The sequence below is a fragment of the Thermobia domestica genome, chromosome 15, assembly GCF_964235325.1.
Source record: "Thermobia domestica chromosome 15, izTheDome1.hap1.1, whole genome shotgun sequence".
Classification (NCBI taxonomy): domain Eukaryota; kingdom Metazoa; phylum Arthropoda; class Insecta; order Zygentoma; family Lepismatidae; genus Thermobia; species Thermobia domestica.
Window position 1 is genome coordinate 171,372,337 of NC_137468.1, and position 16,952 is coordinate 171,389,288.

General features: G+C 34.6%; 1 long non-coding RNA gene across 1 annotated transcript; it reads right to left on the minus strand.

Moving 5' to 3' along the window:
- Nucleotides 1–8,350: 8,350 nt before the first annotated feature.
- Nucleotides 8,351–12,241, minus strand: LOC145671955 (uncharacterized). The gene is made up of 3 exons (XR_014128600.1): nt 11,903–12,241; nt 9,549–9,633; nt 8,351–8,468 (listed from the first exon to the last, which is right to left on the minus strand). It is a non-coding gene; the product is annotated as an uncharacterized LOC145671955 (long non-coding RNA).
- Nucleotides 12,242–16,952: the final 4,711 nt, after the last annotated feature.

The window sequence follows — 16,952 nt, forward strand, 5'->3', positions numbered from 1 at the left end:
ACCTCAATTGTAACAACCATCTTTTTTCCATTTCTTACCAACAGATTGTTACTTATATGCTGGATATTTTTGGTATTCGAAGAAATACCTAACACAAATTAATAATAAGAACACAAATATTGATCTTGCAGCTTCTTGTTGGGTTTCATTGACTGTAGAGCAACATTTTTTATTTTATTTTTTTTTTTTTGCCCCATCTCATATTATTATTATTGTTACTTGTAATTTTTAAAATGGTATACTGTGACAGCAAAAATTGGACAACGGATAATAAATATCTAAATCCTTACAAGAAGAAGAAAGGTTCCTTATATATATATAGCGAAAGTGTAAGTACCGACATCTACTAGCGTCATATAGGTAAGTGATAGCGCATGTACCATAGCGTCATATAGGTAAGTGATAGCGCATGTACCAATATCTACTAGCGTCATACGGACAAGTGATAGCGCATGTACCGACGCACGCATCAGGCACGCAAACGATGGCGCAGGTACTGACATTTGAGTAGCGTCAGGCATCCAAGCGATAGTGCAGGTACTAACATCTACTAGCGTCAGGCAACCAACCAATAGCGCAGGTACCAACAGGTAATAGCGTCAGCAGGGCCGGCGAGAGGGGAGGGCAGGAGGGGCCAGAGCCCTGGGGCCCGGGGCCCCAAAGGGGGCCCGGCGGCCGAGGATAAAGAATTACTAAATGTTGTATATTCTTGCTCAGTTCGCTTCCAATCAGTGCGCTCTTTGTGTAACAATTTTTGTGTACTGTGGTCTTGCAAAGAAATGAAAGGTGATCAGATCCAAGAACAAGCAGTTGCACTAGTTCAGCGATACTCAAAAGATTTAGGAGATGATCTTTCTGATGAACTGCATAGCCTGAAATTGATATATTCAGCCAATTTTGGTGAGAAAACGATTTCACCATGGGATCTCCTAAATAACATCAAAACTTTGAATCTAGAAACTTTATTTCCAAATCTGACAGTGGCCCTTCGTTTATTCCCCACAATCCCTGCTACCGTTGCTAGTGCAGAGCGCTGTTTCTCTCTGTTAAATAGAGTAAAAAATGTTTTACGCTCTACAGTATGTCAAGACAGATTATCAAGCTTAGGCTTGTTGGAAGTGGAGACAGAACTTATCAAGTGTACCAATCTGGATCCTATCATTGATGAATTCGCCCTGAAAAAGGCCAGAAAGGGAATTTTGTTGTAACTATACGTAGAAAAGGATACATTGTAACTGTAACAGTTGTCTAGTTGTAATACATATAATAAATTTCTCCTACAGACACTATTAATATCACATTATTAATCACACTATAGTTAATTTAAGCAATATTTCATTGAAGTAACTAAATTAGGCCTAATGCCTCATGTCTCTAATTAAGGAAGACTAACTGCATAGCTTACTTCTATCTAATTATTTCTAGCAACAATTTGTGCAAAGATATTCATGGTAGGTTGGATGGTTGAGAACATTAACTTTCTCAACTTTTATTAGCTATTTAATACGTGCTTTTCCTATTTCCTTCACAAATTAGTTTGTTTTGAGCATTTGATTGAGCATTGGGGGAGAACTTTTGCTATTACAAATAGATAAGTTACTTTTTTTCTGTATTTTGATACCGTTGTATTAAATATATTATTTTTTTTATTCATTTTAGTTTTGAAGCCTTTAAAAATCTTAGAACCAACAGCTATAGGGTCTAAACAAAATCATAAATAGTAAATTAATGAGTTTGTTGTTGTTGTTTTGTTTTGTTTTCAGCGAACACACAGACTAGGTTCAAAGTTTCACATTGGCTAGGTTCAGAGTTCTTATTATTCACTTATTTGGAGATATGGCAATACTGTTTACCATGTAAATTAAACGCATTAATGGTCTAATAAAGAGTACAAAATAAGTCTTAAGGTTCATTTTAGTTTACCTCCGTCCAAAGTAGTAAGTACGTAAAATGTTATAAGGGAACGTGTAAGGGGCCCGGGATTGCTCAGCCCCGGGGCCCGCGACCGCTCTCGCCGGCCCTGAGCGTCAGGCAGGCAAGCGATAGCGTAAGTACCATCTACTAGCGTCAGGCAACTAAGCGATAGCGCAGATACCAACATGTAATAGCGTTAGGCAGGCAAGCGATAGCGTAAGTACCGACATCCACTAGCGTCATAAGGCAAGTGATAGCGCATGTACCGACATCTACTATCGTCAGAGAGGCAAGCGATAGCGCATGTACCGACATCTATCTACCAGCGTCAGGCTGGCAAACAATAGCGCATGAACTGATATCTATTAGCGTGAGGCAGGCTACAGGCACCCGACATCTACTAGCCCAGGCAGGCAAACGATGGCGTAGGTACTGACATTGACTAGCATCAGACAGGCAAGCCATAGCGCATGTACCGACATCTAATAGCGTGACTGTTTATTATTATTATTAGCGTGGAGCACAGACTAAGACGATTACCATTTTATTATTAAGATAAAACAATTTTACTTTTCGTAATGCTAACTCAAGGTCTAATGTTAACTATTCGTAATTCTTAATTTAAAAAATGGTCTTTTATGAAATGAATCATTAGGGTTCATGATGAAGACTTGACTGAAGAAATGGAAGATAAAACTTAATAAGTATTAAAAGAAGCACACTTAAGAAATTGCTCATAGTATGAGAGCAACGTATACTTAAAAAAAAAAAATCTAACAAATTTCAATCAGTATCATATGAAAAATTAACCACAGATCTAGAAATTAAGAGAACTAGAAATCTGTCGGCTTTGACTGATAACCATTAAAGGGAATAATTTAGAATCTTTATGCTGATGAGTCTCATTGGTTTGAAATTAAGATCTCGAAAATCATTTACGTCCGCAACATCATACAAAATTGCTATTTCGTTTTTGATTCAAATGAAACACATACAATATATTTACAGTATTCAAATGAAGTATATATAGTATATGTACATTCTTAGTACAAAATTACACATGTATTTGGAGCATTAAGAAAAGAATAATAATAGAATGAACTATAACAAATAAGAAAATTATTCCTGACATTTGACAGCATTGCCTGTTGAACAATCCGTTTCAGCTTAAGTTTGGAAATATTTACAGCCTGGCAAACAAATAATGTGAGAGATTTTTATTTTGTCAAAGAACAAGTCCCATGTAGCTAGTGTGTTGTGGAGGGCTAGTCTTGGTCTGCACTCTACCAACACTGCAGTATGCCTTCGGTGTGAGCGGTCCCGGGTTCGATTCCCGGTAAGACCATTCGATCGAAAAAAAGTGTAAAAAGATTTTTCAGGCCAGCCATCCTGAATGAGGTTTGCCTGGGGTTTTCTTCATGCACCCCAGGCAAATGCCGGGGTAGTACCTAACATAAAGGCCGCTTCCTTCCTTCCCTTTCCCCGGATAGTGTGCTCGCCGAGGAACGTCATCCCTCATACGTAACGGGCTAAATGACCATAAATGCCTAAAGCCCAGAAATCTCAATCCTAAATTGAAGTAAAGTATGTTGGTAAAGATGTGCCATTTTGAACCGAATTTATTTTAAAGTCGAAAACTATGTATGTGAGACTAAAATTGATAAGGTAAGTGTAAGAATTTACATACATTTTCTAGTGCACAGATATTCAGTTAATTGTGTTATGATTAAGACTGATCAGATTATCCTTGAAGGTTAGAACAGATCTGATCATCCAGTGTTTGTTCATGATATAGAAATAATTACCGAGATAAGAGAACGGATTAAAAAACAATCATTTTCGGACTATTACTGTTAATGAAGATTATTATTTGAATGTATTTGTATTTTATCACCAAACTGTGTACAAAGTATAAAAAAAATGAATAGTGTTGCCTACTATTTAAATCTTGTTGTTTTACAGTAATAATGCAAAATATAATAAAATAGCATACTAATACAACAATTGAAAGATATGGAATACAATAAATGAACGATATAGAATAAATTTGTTCACTTACCTCGGCGTATCATGATCCTCTTGTTAGCATCCTTAAAGCTATTGAAATAACTGAAACAGCACGTTTCTCAATTCTTTATTTAAAATGTAGATATAAAGACCACAATCCCGCATCTTTTTATTTGTTTAAAAATTACAGTGAGTTTGGTTACATAAATCAATAGTGTAGTCCATCTGTGAACAAGAAAGAAAAAAAAACGCAAACTAAATACTGTGACATTTCAATATTTCTACACCATGTTCTAACAATCTAGAATTCATAGGACTGTTATGTATATATATAACCCTTAATATAAAACGATGTAGTCGATACGCTCGATTTATGTTAAAAGGTTTAATTTACTGAATAATGGGCGTGGGATTAACCTCACTCCGTGCACAATCTGACGTTTACTTTGATTCAACATTTTTGAGACATTTTGATTTGTAAATGTATTTATCAACTCAATTTTAAATTAATCTTTTAATAAATAAAGATATACTAATAACAGCTTGACCAGATTCTCTTATATTATATGGTCAGAACTCAATTTTAACGTGGGGGGCGCGGTGGCTCAGTGGTAGAGCGTTCACCTCTGGTGCTTGGGGTCCCGGGTTCGATCCCAGCCCCCGCCAAGTGAACTTTGTGGTGGACAAACACCGTGCTCGTGGGTTTTCTCGGGGTTCTCCAGTTTCCTCCCACTTTCTTCATTCCACCATTTCACTCATCTCTCATTATCACCGTCTCCTTTAGCCTAACCGGCATAACCATGGGACGTAAAACTTAAAGATTTCATTTCATTTTTTTCAATTTTAACGTGTTATTTGTTATGGCCCGTAAATATTGCTATAATAATAGTTATAAATTTGGAAATAGGCTATTTAAAACAGAATAGCTAAGAATCGAGAGGAACAGACACTTCCAAATGCTTATAATTATAATTACATGGGCTCATGGGGAGATATTCAAAATTAACAAAAAATTGGCTACTTACCAATGAATCCTCCCTTGAAAAATTTAAAGATTTTGACGTTTCGGAACTCTCAGCTGGTTCCTTCCTCAGTGGCAAGGTAAAAAGGATTGGTAAGTAGCCAATTTTTTTGTTAACTTCCAAATGCTGTTTAAATCCAATTTCAGCCCCGCAACTTGAGTTGGGGAAGATATATAAAAATGATCAAAAATGGCCAATATTCGTATCGAATCCATAGTTTACGGGTCGTTGATATGAACAGTGTCACTTCCGATCAAGTTTAAATCCAAATTCAGGCCCGCAACTTGGGAAGGGGAAGGAGGAGTATATAAAAATCATCGAGAATGATAGATATCAGAGAGCGCTTTAATAATAGTAAATCCATCCAAAATACATTGCAAAGATCGGAAAAGTGTCATCTATTGGTTGAGTATCCATCTCTTGAATTTGAGTGAAATATGTGAAATGTTGTCACTCCATACAAAATACATTGGAAAGATAAGAAACATGTGTCATCTATTGGTTGAGTATCCATCTCTTGAATTTGAGTGAAATATGTGAAATGTTGTCACTCCATACAAAATACATTGGAAAGATAGGAAACATGTGTCATCTATTGGTTGAGTATCCATCTCTTGAATTTGAGTGAAATATGTGAAATGTTGTCACTCCATACAAAATACATTGGAAAGATAGGAAACATGTGTCATCTATTGGTTGAGTATCCATCTCTTGAATTTGAGTGAAATATGTGAAATGTTGTCACTCCATACAAAATACATTGGAAAGATAGGAAACATGTGTCATCTATTGGTTGAGTATCCATCTCTTGAATTTGATTAAAATTTGATTAACAGTGACTGACTAACGGAACATATTACTATTTTCTCTTAATTTAAACCAGTGAAGCGGGTAATTGATGCTAATGCAATATAAATGTCAAATGAAATTCATATAATTTACCTTACAATTTATGTATATTTTCAGAAGAATGAATTATCTGTAAGAGCTCATTGTTTTGCATGAGGTAATCGTAAAAGTCTAAGCAAGAGTTGTGAAAGTGTATTTTCACTACGAGTATTCCTTTAATTGTTCCACATTAAGGAGGCTTTTTTCTTCAGTCTAATACATGTACATCAGACTAAAGATGTGCTCCACATAAGTATTTGTTCCGAGAACACATACGGTAAAATAAACTCCATCAGTTTGCAGATGTTGGGAATAATGATATGTAGGTCCTAGCACTTTTGTAATAGTTAAGTTTTCCAAACAAAGTGTCCATTTTTATAAACCGAAATATCTAGATGCCTCACAAAATATTCTCAAGACACTGGGGCAGATACCGAAAAAATGGGAGTGTCCCGTTAAATCAGGGATTTCTGGTCAGTCTAACTGATAATATGTATTATTAGATTAAAAATTGAAATGTTTTAACTACGGGGGCGAGTCAAAAATTATCTACACTTTTGTCATAACTTTTCTTACATTGCGCACTTTGTCTTCTGTCCTCGCATATTTTATTGTTATACTGTTGTGGTAATGCAGTGAAAGTGTGATCTTAATTCCTCCATTTTTCTTCTTTCTGTTTCAAATATATCATGGCTGCTCCATTAGAAGTTTGCACCAAAGAGGAACAACGAGCAGTGATCCGATTCCTCTGGTCGAAGGGTGTCAAAGGGTCAGACATTCATCGCAATATGGGAGAAGTGCACTATCACGTAAAACTGTGTTTTTGTGGCTCGAGAAGTTTAAAAGTAGTCGAACAAGTGTAACGCATGAAGAGGGAGCAGGATGGCCATCAACCTCCACTACAGATGACAACATTCAGCAAGCTCGAGAAATGGTTCTGGCAAATAGACGAATCACTATCGATGAGGTAGCATCTGCTTCGAACATCAGTCATGGCTCTGCCCATGAAATCATCCATCGATTTGCGTGGTCGCCGATTTGCCTCAGATTTAGACGTGCAAAATGTGGTGCAAAAGTGTCTTCACGACCAACCAAAAACTTTTTTATTTGGAAGGAATACGTAAGCTCGTTGACCGTTGGACCAAGTGCATTGATAAGGAGGGAGGAATATAGAAAAATAATAAGAGCAACGTACAACTATTGGGAAAGGTAGACAACCTTTACTATAGAAAAGATCTAGATAGATTTTACGCTATATCTATAAATAGGTACTGTTGAAACATAAAAACAATGTGAAGATCATGTTCTTGAAAAGATCATCGTGTACCCCTGAAGAAAAGCGACCGAGAGTCTGACTCGAAATATTGGATAAAAAAATTGACGAGGAGCATTATGAGCATTACTATAATTTGAAGTATTACATTGTGTTACATACGTTCGAAAAGTAATTATATTCCCATTGTCTCCGTTCAATCAATTCTTCAGTCATATTTCACTCGCATTTATCATCTGTCTCCTTTGGCATAATCATGGGACTTCATTAAGTATTCGTTTAAAGTTGAACTCCATAGTAGCCACGTGTAACAATTCTTTTATGTATATTTTCTACTTGTGTATTTGACTATAGTCTGCCACTATTGGTAGTCATGCCCTAGGTGAATGACATGTTTCTCACTCAGACGCGAGGTTGGAAAATGGAAGACGGAGTTTGTGGTAGAATAGACAACACATTCACCTGCAATTAGCCTCATGGATTTGGTCATATGAGGAATTTTTTAGCCTCATGGACTTGACCAAATGAGGAGTTCTTTAGATTTATGGACCTGGCATATGGGGAAATCTGTCGTGTCATATAGGAAAATTCTGAAACCTAGGCTGCATGCTGTAAAATCCCGTGCTCTGAATTTTCGCATTGAAAGTAATTCAAATAAACACGGTTGAAGTCTCACAAAGTGTATTAAAGAATGATGGCAGACATGTAGAGTAATACATTGCATCAGGCTTGGAAATCCGTTATTCTCAGTATTTAGCTAATTGTATGCGTATTCATTCTTGGAATAAAAGCAAGAGAAAAACTACAAAAATTTACACATATTATGGATACTTGAGTAACTTTGCTTACATGGTTTTCATTTCTCTTTTCTTTTTAATAGTCTGCTCTGTAATTTTATTTAATTTTATTAGGGAAAAAGAGTTTTCTACGATAGTGTCACTTAGAAGAGTAAAAGAATATGGAAACAAAGATAGCAAAGCCTAAATAGACATTTGACGAAAAGAAGGGTTTCTGAAACAGTGTTCAGCAAGAATATGTCCCTTGGAATTTATTAACTTTACAGAAATGGAACTAAGGAACTAATTACTTTTTTTTCTAGTGTAATGAACTTCATAAATTTTTAAAGAAATGTACATCAAAACATTAGTTACCTTCTTTTTCCTTTTCAGTCATATTAATCTCTCAAATTCCTCTTTATTTATTTATTTATTTATTTATTTATTTATTTATTTATTTATTTATTTATTATTTGTCTTCTGTAGATACGTATCTCTCCTTGGAAACCACCCAAACGTAGTCGTGGGTAAAATTACGTGAAAAAATATTTCGAATTCTTTTGTCTCCATCAAAATTTCAGTAGAAACCTAAAGGTAAAATAGAATACCAAATTTATGAAGTTATCTAAAAGAAGGTAAGTTGCCAGTTTTCAATAAACAAACCTAGTTCTAAACGGATTCAGCTTGAGTTCCACTCGTATATGATTAAATAACTCTTAACCAAGATATAGAACTCTTCATAATTCTGAGCATCTTGGGTCATTCTTTTCTATAGCCAGGGGTTAGTTTATGTTTGTACTCATTGTTAAGTGTATTATCCTGAAAAAGATTTTTACTTCAAAGAAGTTCAATATTGAGTAGAGAGGGAGAGAGTGAGTGAAGAAACGAATTCATTCGTTTCCAGGGAACAAAGATGCGTTCATTTTTACGAAAAAACAATGTTTTGGTAGCAGCAAGGAAAGAAATTATTACGAACATAATGACACCTTCCGCATATCTATCAATCTACCTACTGGAAACTTTTAGTCATTCCAGAAAAGTCCGTCCTCTCTACTCCACCCTCTACAACACACTATTTTCTGGATTTAGCACATTGGGTTAATTATTAACATAATACATGAAAACAGTTGGCCCTAATATTGAACTCTGTGGGACTCCATGGATGATCGGTTGTAAGTTCGATTTTAATTACAGTATTTCCATAAATTTATAACTTTCAAAAAGTCTAGAAGCAGTCAAATGTAAATTTGTCTGTTTGTGAAGTTTTAAGGTCTCTTTTCAGCAGCAAGATTATATGAGACATGAACTTACAGTTTAAATCGTTTGTGCGCCTAATAGGGATAGAATTCACAAAGAGAAAGCACATATTAGAATGCTATTCGAGTACCTTCTCCTTACTTTTCTGTTTCTAAATTTGGTCGCTGGATTGCGAGTCCTGATGGCTACGTGTGTGCAAGAAATGAATCACACGGTCAATGTATTATTGCAGTTCTAGCCAGCCCATTTCATCGCTGCTGCCTATTCTGGTATATTTTTCTCTGCACAATAATGCATCAAGTTAGTACCTAACTTTACGACGAATTGACAATAGCGTCGTCTTTAGATATTACAGGATAAGAACAAAAGGAAATTAAATGTATACCAGTAGAACAAAAAGACAAACCTTACCTTAATAGGTAATTATTTTAGGTTTATTATTCGTAGTTCAGTAGAGTATCTCAAGCGGTTTCGAATTCTGTTATATTCTGAAATCCTACAATGAAAGAAGTTAAATAGTATTTTATTTATACTGATATGTTTTTCTTCTCACTTCTAAATACTTTCTACAAGTAAAATTTCTACAATTCCTACAAAGAAAGTTCAGTAAGAGCAATATAATGTTTCGATACACTAGAGCTACACTTTTATGGGATAGATGAGGAAGAAGTATTCGTGCTTAGTACATACTCGTAATTTCTTACATAGATACTAATTGTTTGCTGAGTAAAATCATACATTCTCAATAAAAATTAATTATGTGTTACAGTTTCACCAACTAACTCTTTGGCTGTATATATATATATATATATATATATACAGCAGCTGAAACATCTTTCTTCTGATTGACTCCTGGCAGCAGCAAATCCCCTTCAAATATACTTATTTGAAAATTCCTATATAGAGGCTTTCTATTGTTGCTAATAACAAAAAATGATATATACCCATCATATATCATATATATGTATATATATATATATATATATATATATATATATATATATATATATATATATATATATATATTCGCATTTTATACTTGAAGCTTTTGTAACAACTTATTCCACTTCTGGTCTATGTTAAGTCCTGCGTTCCAGTTCATCGCTTTATTACCCTCCATTTCAATACATCGTGCCTCCTTCCATTTTCTGATTATGCTTCTATCTTCTTGTCCTAGAATTTTCACTTCTTTCCAATTTACTGCATGTCCCGTGTCCCTTATGTGTTTGTAGACCGCATTTTTGTCCATCTCTAACCTAACGTCATCTTTATGTTGTTTTATACGTTCTGTGAGTCTCTGTCCAGTTTCTCCAATATAACACATATCACACTCGCTGCACTGAATTTTGTAGATCACTCCTTTTTTCTCCATCAATGTTCCTTCTTCTTCTTCTCTCTTCTTGCTTCTTTTCTCCTTTATTGCTTCCAGTATATTATCGTAATTTCTCTCTAATCTTTAGATTATGCGCAGAAGCTGAAATCTAAAAATGTTGAGTTCCATTCTGCCAGTTTCTGATCTTTATTGGTACTCATCTATAGTATTGAGACGAAACTATAGTTGCTTTCATTTGAACTGTTAATTCAAATGTTTCAGTCAATAATTCTAAATTTTTTCTTCTATTACTTGCGATATTACCGTATGCTACATGTTAAGAAACTTAAATCGACTATGTTTAATCATTCAGAACAAAAGTTTTTTTTTTTTTTTTTTTTTTTTTGTTTTACGTGACAACAGCATTTCCTTCTTAAGCGATTATTCATAGTATAAATGCAGGTTTGACAGCATAACATACGCAACATGTAGTTGTGTTAGAAGTTTTCCAGTGATACATGTAGCCATCATTTCCTTCCAAAGTGAATATCATTTGTGTCAGTTACATCACATGTTCGTTTCCCTTTGGTTTAAGAAATCAAGAACATTGTTTCCTTTAGTTCATTTTCATCTGTATAATGAATCAAAGCATCCATTCCATCTGTATATATATGTTTTCCATCTCTTCTTAGTTTAAGTTAGGTACGCGATGTGATGGATTAATTTTTCAATTACAGTGAAGAATTCAGACATTGCAAAACCATGCTCAGGAATTGTAACTATCATTCTACTCACATATTTCTATAATTCCTGAATTTTTAGAGCTCCAAGCTTTTGACTCTTCCCTGGAGTCTTGGTCACGGAGGTTAAAAACAGAAAGATAAAGAATAGAAACATCAAGGAATAAAAATGGAACGGACTTAGTAAGGAGAAGAGCTGTGTTGTACAGGAAACACTTGGTAAGTCCTTTTTATCCCTTGATGTTTCTATTCTTTTTCTTTCTGTTTTTAACTTCCATGACCAAGCCTCCAGAGGCGAGTCGAAAGCTTGAAACTCTAAAAATTCAGGAATTATAGAAATCTGTGAGTCCAAAGATGTTCGACGAAACCGTTTGTAGCTTACTACAATTTTTAGAACGCTTATAGGTAAGTTTTCAACTATGGTTTATCTCTTAAACTTTAAGTATTTACGTTTTAGTAACTGTTCAAATGATACATAAAACGGAAAATAATTCTTAACATCAACTTATTCAACAGCTACAATATTTCACTGTCTATTCTCATGTACTTTTGTTCACACATAGTGCAGAACGAAATACCATAAGAAATTATTAGCAACATTTAAAAAAGATATGTATTTGTCTGTCAGAGCTAAAGTACAACAGCCATATTATATTTAAAATTTTTTAAAAAAAGAAAGAAAATATGTGCTAAATAATAGGAAAAAGACCAACCTTAATTTAAAAGAAAATTACTTGATGATTCATCACCTTGTAGTTTGATATTCAGTAGATTTCCTCATAGAAAATTCGAGTTTTATTATAATCTGAAATCATATAAGGAAACAAGTTAGTTGCACACAACACATTTTTATTTTGTATATGATAGTATTTTAAATTCTGTTGAGCTGTTCCTTTTTCAAAATACTTTTATTCTAAATACGTTCTAAATACTTTTTTGAAAAAACACAATTAAGGTGTTTTGGTTTGATTTTATTTTATTATCGTCCCTTTCAGCAGAGAGGCAATATGAGATGTGAACCTTCAACTTAAAGTGGGATCTGAAGCACATGAGCTCCCCGCTGGGACTCGAACACCAGAGGAGAGTACACTAAGCATATAGCCACGAAAGAGCTCACAACTAAGGTTTTGTAAGATGGTGGTAATAAATAAAATAAAATAAACAAAAACAAAAAAAATGAAATTTCAAGAAGTTTTGAATTTGATTTCTAGAATTCTCAATCCTTAACGATACTCATGCATGTCAGATAAAACTATAGTTAATATCCCAAAGCGCCTATCCGGTGGCAATGATGTGAACAGACGTTGGGGGAGATAGCTGAAATTCAGCTCAAATATAGAAGATTCTATATTCCAAAAAGCAAATTGTCCTAAAATGGATGGAACTTAGTCAAACAAGCAAGAAATATTAGCATAATGTCAATGGAAAATCAATGAAAAACAAGCTTAAACATAGAACAGACTATGTAGATTCTACATTCAAAAAGAAGTTGTCCTAAAATGGATGGAACATAGTAAAAAAAAAATCACGAAATATGAACATTAAAGTCAATGCAAAATGAATGAAAGAAATGAAGTCGTCCACATATCTGAAAAATTGTAATAAGGAGATGACTAATTGAAAGCTTATTCCAAAGACATAATGAAGAGCTTAAAAATTATGTATAACACGTAAGGTAAGTATGGATAGAACACTGTCAAAAGTCAAGTTGTTTGAGTAAAATCAATAATAATGATAAAATATATGCATCTTCTTCGAATTAACCAGGGCGTCCCACTCGGTGGTTACATGTTTGAAATATCTCACATCTGGATTTGGAATCTCCACACTCAATTTAGCATGCAACACGACTTTTGACCTGATCACGTGACAGAGTCTGATCCTTATGGCAAACCGGATAAGCCCATTTAGATTTGTTTTTAATATATTTTTGAAGCAAAAAAGTACATTTTTAAAATTTAAAAATTTTATTGTGAAAGCCTTCCAACATCAGTGAATGTTAAACATAAAAAGGTTCTCAGAATATTGGTGCTCATTAATATTGTTCTGTTAGACAAAATAGACAATGTTATTTATTTTAAATATATTTTAGCATTTAGTGAAAGGAACATTTCAGCAATGATATATTTTCTGAAAAAAAAAAGTCTTACAATAATACTACGTCTTTCAAAGCATTTCAGCCATTTATGATTGTTCAATTTCGATTAACAGATTATGTGTAAAAGAAAGTTTAAAGTAAACCTTAAAATATTGGAATAACTCAAAGAATAATACCAGTGGACTTGCATGGACTTTGTTTAAGAAGCGGTAAATTGGAATTCCAATCCTTACCAATCCAATGAACAGGTTTTCCTGTGTTATTCCGAAATGAATTGATATCTACTAGTATAAGAGAGCGTATAAGTAACTGAAAACATTTATTTTGCGATTTTATAAAAATACTAACTTTGAGTTTTTGTTTTATCAATAGAGTTGACGCTGACCGTGGAAGTCAGGGAAGGAGTATTAGAGAGTTCCTATTACTCAAACAACGTTAACAAGCATTACAGCTGCTTACAGAATATACGAAATACACCTCTGAGATCAATGCAGATTCAAAAACAAGAAGATATAAAGACTAATAAAGACTAATTTAGAAACGAAGAAGCTCGAAGAGCTCGAAGTGGCGTTAAAACTTCAAGTTTTGAAAGAAGAATAAATTAAATCAAAACTTTAAATGCAACAGAAAAAGAAAGAAAAAAAAAAGGTTTGTTGGTAATCAAGGAGATAGACCAACTTATGATATATATATATCAACTGCTGGACACAGAGCTGAAAGTCCTGTTCTGGTATGTTCCGAAGTGTAACCGTAGCGTTTTTTGCATATCTTCTACGGTGACAAAACGGTTTCTGAAAACGAACATTATCTTCCTTTACATTACCTTTCTGGCTGTTTCCCAAGATCAAAAAGGGCCTCAAAGGTAACCGTTTTGTCACCGTAGAAGACATCCAAAGAAAGCGACAGCTGAACCTCGGAACATACCAAAACAGAACTTTCCGCGTTGTTTCGAGCAATGGCAGAAGTGTATAACAAGTGTGTGTTCTCAAGGAGCCTATTTTGAAGGCGATTGAGTGAATTTGTACCTATATTGTGGTAATCAATAGTTACAATGAAATTCCGAGAACATTTTGACTGCTCCTCGTATATATATATATATATATATATATATATATATATATATATATATATATATATATATATATATATTCATTTATTTATGTTTAATTGTGGTTACAGTGCCGAGATATTACGTTAATGTATAATTATTATGTTGATACTGTTTTATTCTACTGCAAATACAGGAAGTTTGTCTCACAATAAATATTTACAGTCATAAAGTATGCTTATACTATACTTAAAAAAATAAAAAAAAAAAGAAAGCTTTGGACAGTTATGGGAATGGTGGGGGCCCACGAAGAAGTTGAATTACTTTCTAAACTTAACCATAAATGATAGTGATTACATGTTGCAAGTTAGGGAAAATTTACTTAATTAGCGATAGAAATTTAGGAAAAGTCAGCGAACTCAATATCAGAATTTCAGTGTTAATCAAGCTCTAGTCCTTACGTTCATGTTTCAGTATTACGATGAACCCAGTTGCGCAGCAATTTAGACATTGTTGTAGTTCACAGATAGTCTTACGGATTACTAATTTCAATGTTGTAGGAGGGTTTGTTAACGGTTCTATGCTTAAATAGCAACATTGAAACACAATGTGAAGTCAACAGCAAATCTATATGCACATTTGTCAATAATTCTGGTTTAAAGAATAGACCAAGTTCGGTGCTCTTATTTTGGGTAACTTATACGAAATTGTGTCTTTTCCATTTCAGAGAAAATTGCACCCAGATTGATCCATTGATTCCCAAAGTAATAACAATAATAATAATTCATTAATAAATGCTTCCTGGAAAATGAAATAAAATTTATAGTTTGCCGCTCCACGTTATAACGCCCTTTAGACTAAAAGAAACGGTTGATTAATTAAAATGAAATAAGTACGAAATAGTTGGTGGAATGAGAATGTGGGAGAAAACGGATGAAACATAAAAAAATCCACGGACACCATATTGTCTGCCACAAATTCACTTAGCCTAGGATCGAATCAAGAGCTCTTTGCACCATAAGTGAGCGCTCTACCACTGAGCCACCGTGTACCCTAAAAGCAACCTGGTATCCGTGGATCATATAATTCACATCCACTGTGCTTTATAGTACTAAATTCATATAATTACAGTGTTAAGGGTCTTCACTACGCCCCTAGCAATTTCTTTTTTTTCCCCCTTTTTTGTTCCATATAGACGAAATGCAAATGTCATGGTATGGCGCAGATGTAGAGCAGAAACGTGAAAGCTGTACCATTGAGGCAATAGTATGTACAATGTGTCGGCTAGGAAAGCAGTCGTGGTGTGCAAAGCCTGATGACAGTGAAAGTGAATCAGTTCTGAGAAGGTTACAGTGTAGCACTGTCCGTACTTGATACAACTCAATGAATACTTGCTACGAACATGGATTTGATATTGGATATTTCACTAGTAAGACGATATGGAGCACGACCGCTCTCGGACCGCGTATTGTACACTAAGCCACATCCGAAGCCGCTGATTCCAGTGAAGCTGACATGATCGATCTTCCGCGTAATTAATTAAGAAATTAACGACATTGAGAATTCACTGACACAGCGTCTATAGCTACCTGGTTCCATGTGTCCCAATCAATTTTCTATCTCACAAATGTACAGTATGTGTTAAGGTGGTTCATATGGTGAATGTTCTTGCGCTAAAAGCCAGCTATGTCGAGCAACGGCAAACCAACTTCAGAAAGCTTTATGAGCACCACCTGGCGCGAAATTGATGGAAATTTGCAGTCACCATAGGTGAGGCATGAGTGTATCTGATCGATTGTGGAAAGATCATGTACAGAAGAGTCGATACGAAAGGACCAAACAATTTTGTTCGTTAGTAGTCCAAAATGTATTCACATGGTTTCATGGTTCTGGCTGAATTTTGTTACAGAGGAAAATTAGAGCTACGTCGCATTAGCAACAATGCAAAAATCAACACTACGTGTGTAAGGAACATATTTTGACGAATATTTACAACAAAATCCTACATTGTTTGTAGCAGACACCAGGCAGGTGGAAATGTATCAGTGCAATGCATTTAGTCAGACAGCCAAATTATCGCTGGTATTATACAGACAGATGCAAACTAAGACTGGGGTATGTGGCATTCTCTTCACTGACATTCCAGTAAAGGGTCTTGGTGCCAACTGAATGACCTACTGTGGCTTTAGACTTCTGGAATACCGCCTTTCTTCTCGTACGGTGCGCATAGTTTTCGGCTTTTGAAAAGTGTCGCAACAGCAGTGACAAAACATCGCTTGTATACCTGCAAAGAAGTCCAATAACTTTCTTAGGTGTACAAAATTGAGAACCCGATAATTATGACATTGTAAACCCACACCTAAATATTTGGATTGAGGGGAAAATTCTGAAAGAAAGAAAAAAATACGTCCCACAGTTATGCCGGCTAGGCTGAGGGAGATAATAGTAAAAATAAAAACATCCGGGACATGTATAAGGGAATCAACGAATTTAAGAAAGGCTATCAACCTCGTGCTTATATATTAAAGAAATCTGATGGTACAGTTCTCACTGACACGTATAGCATCTTAAATAGATGGAAAGATTTCTTTGACGATTTGCTTAACACGCAATCGAA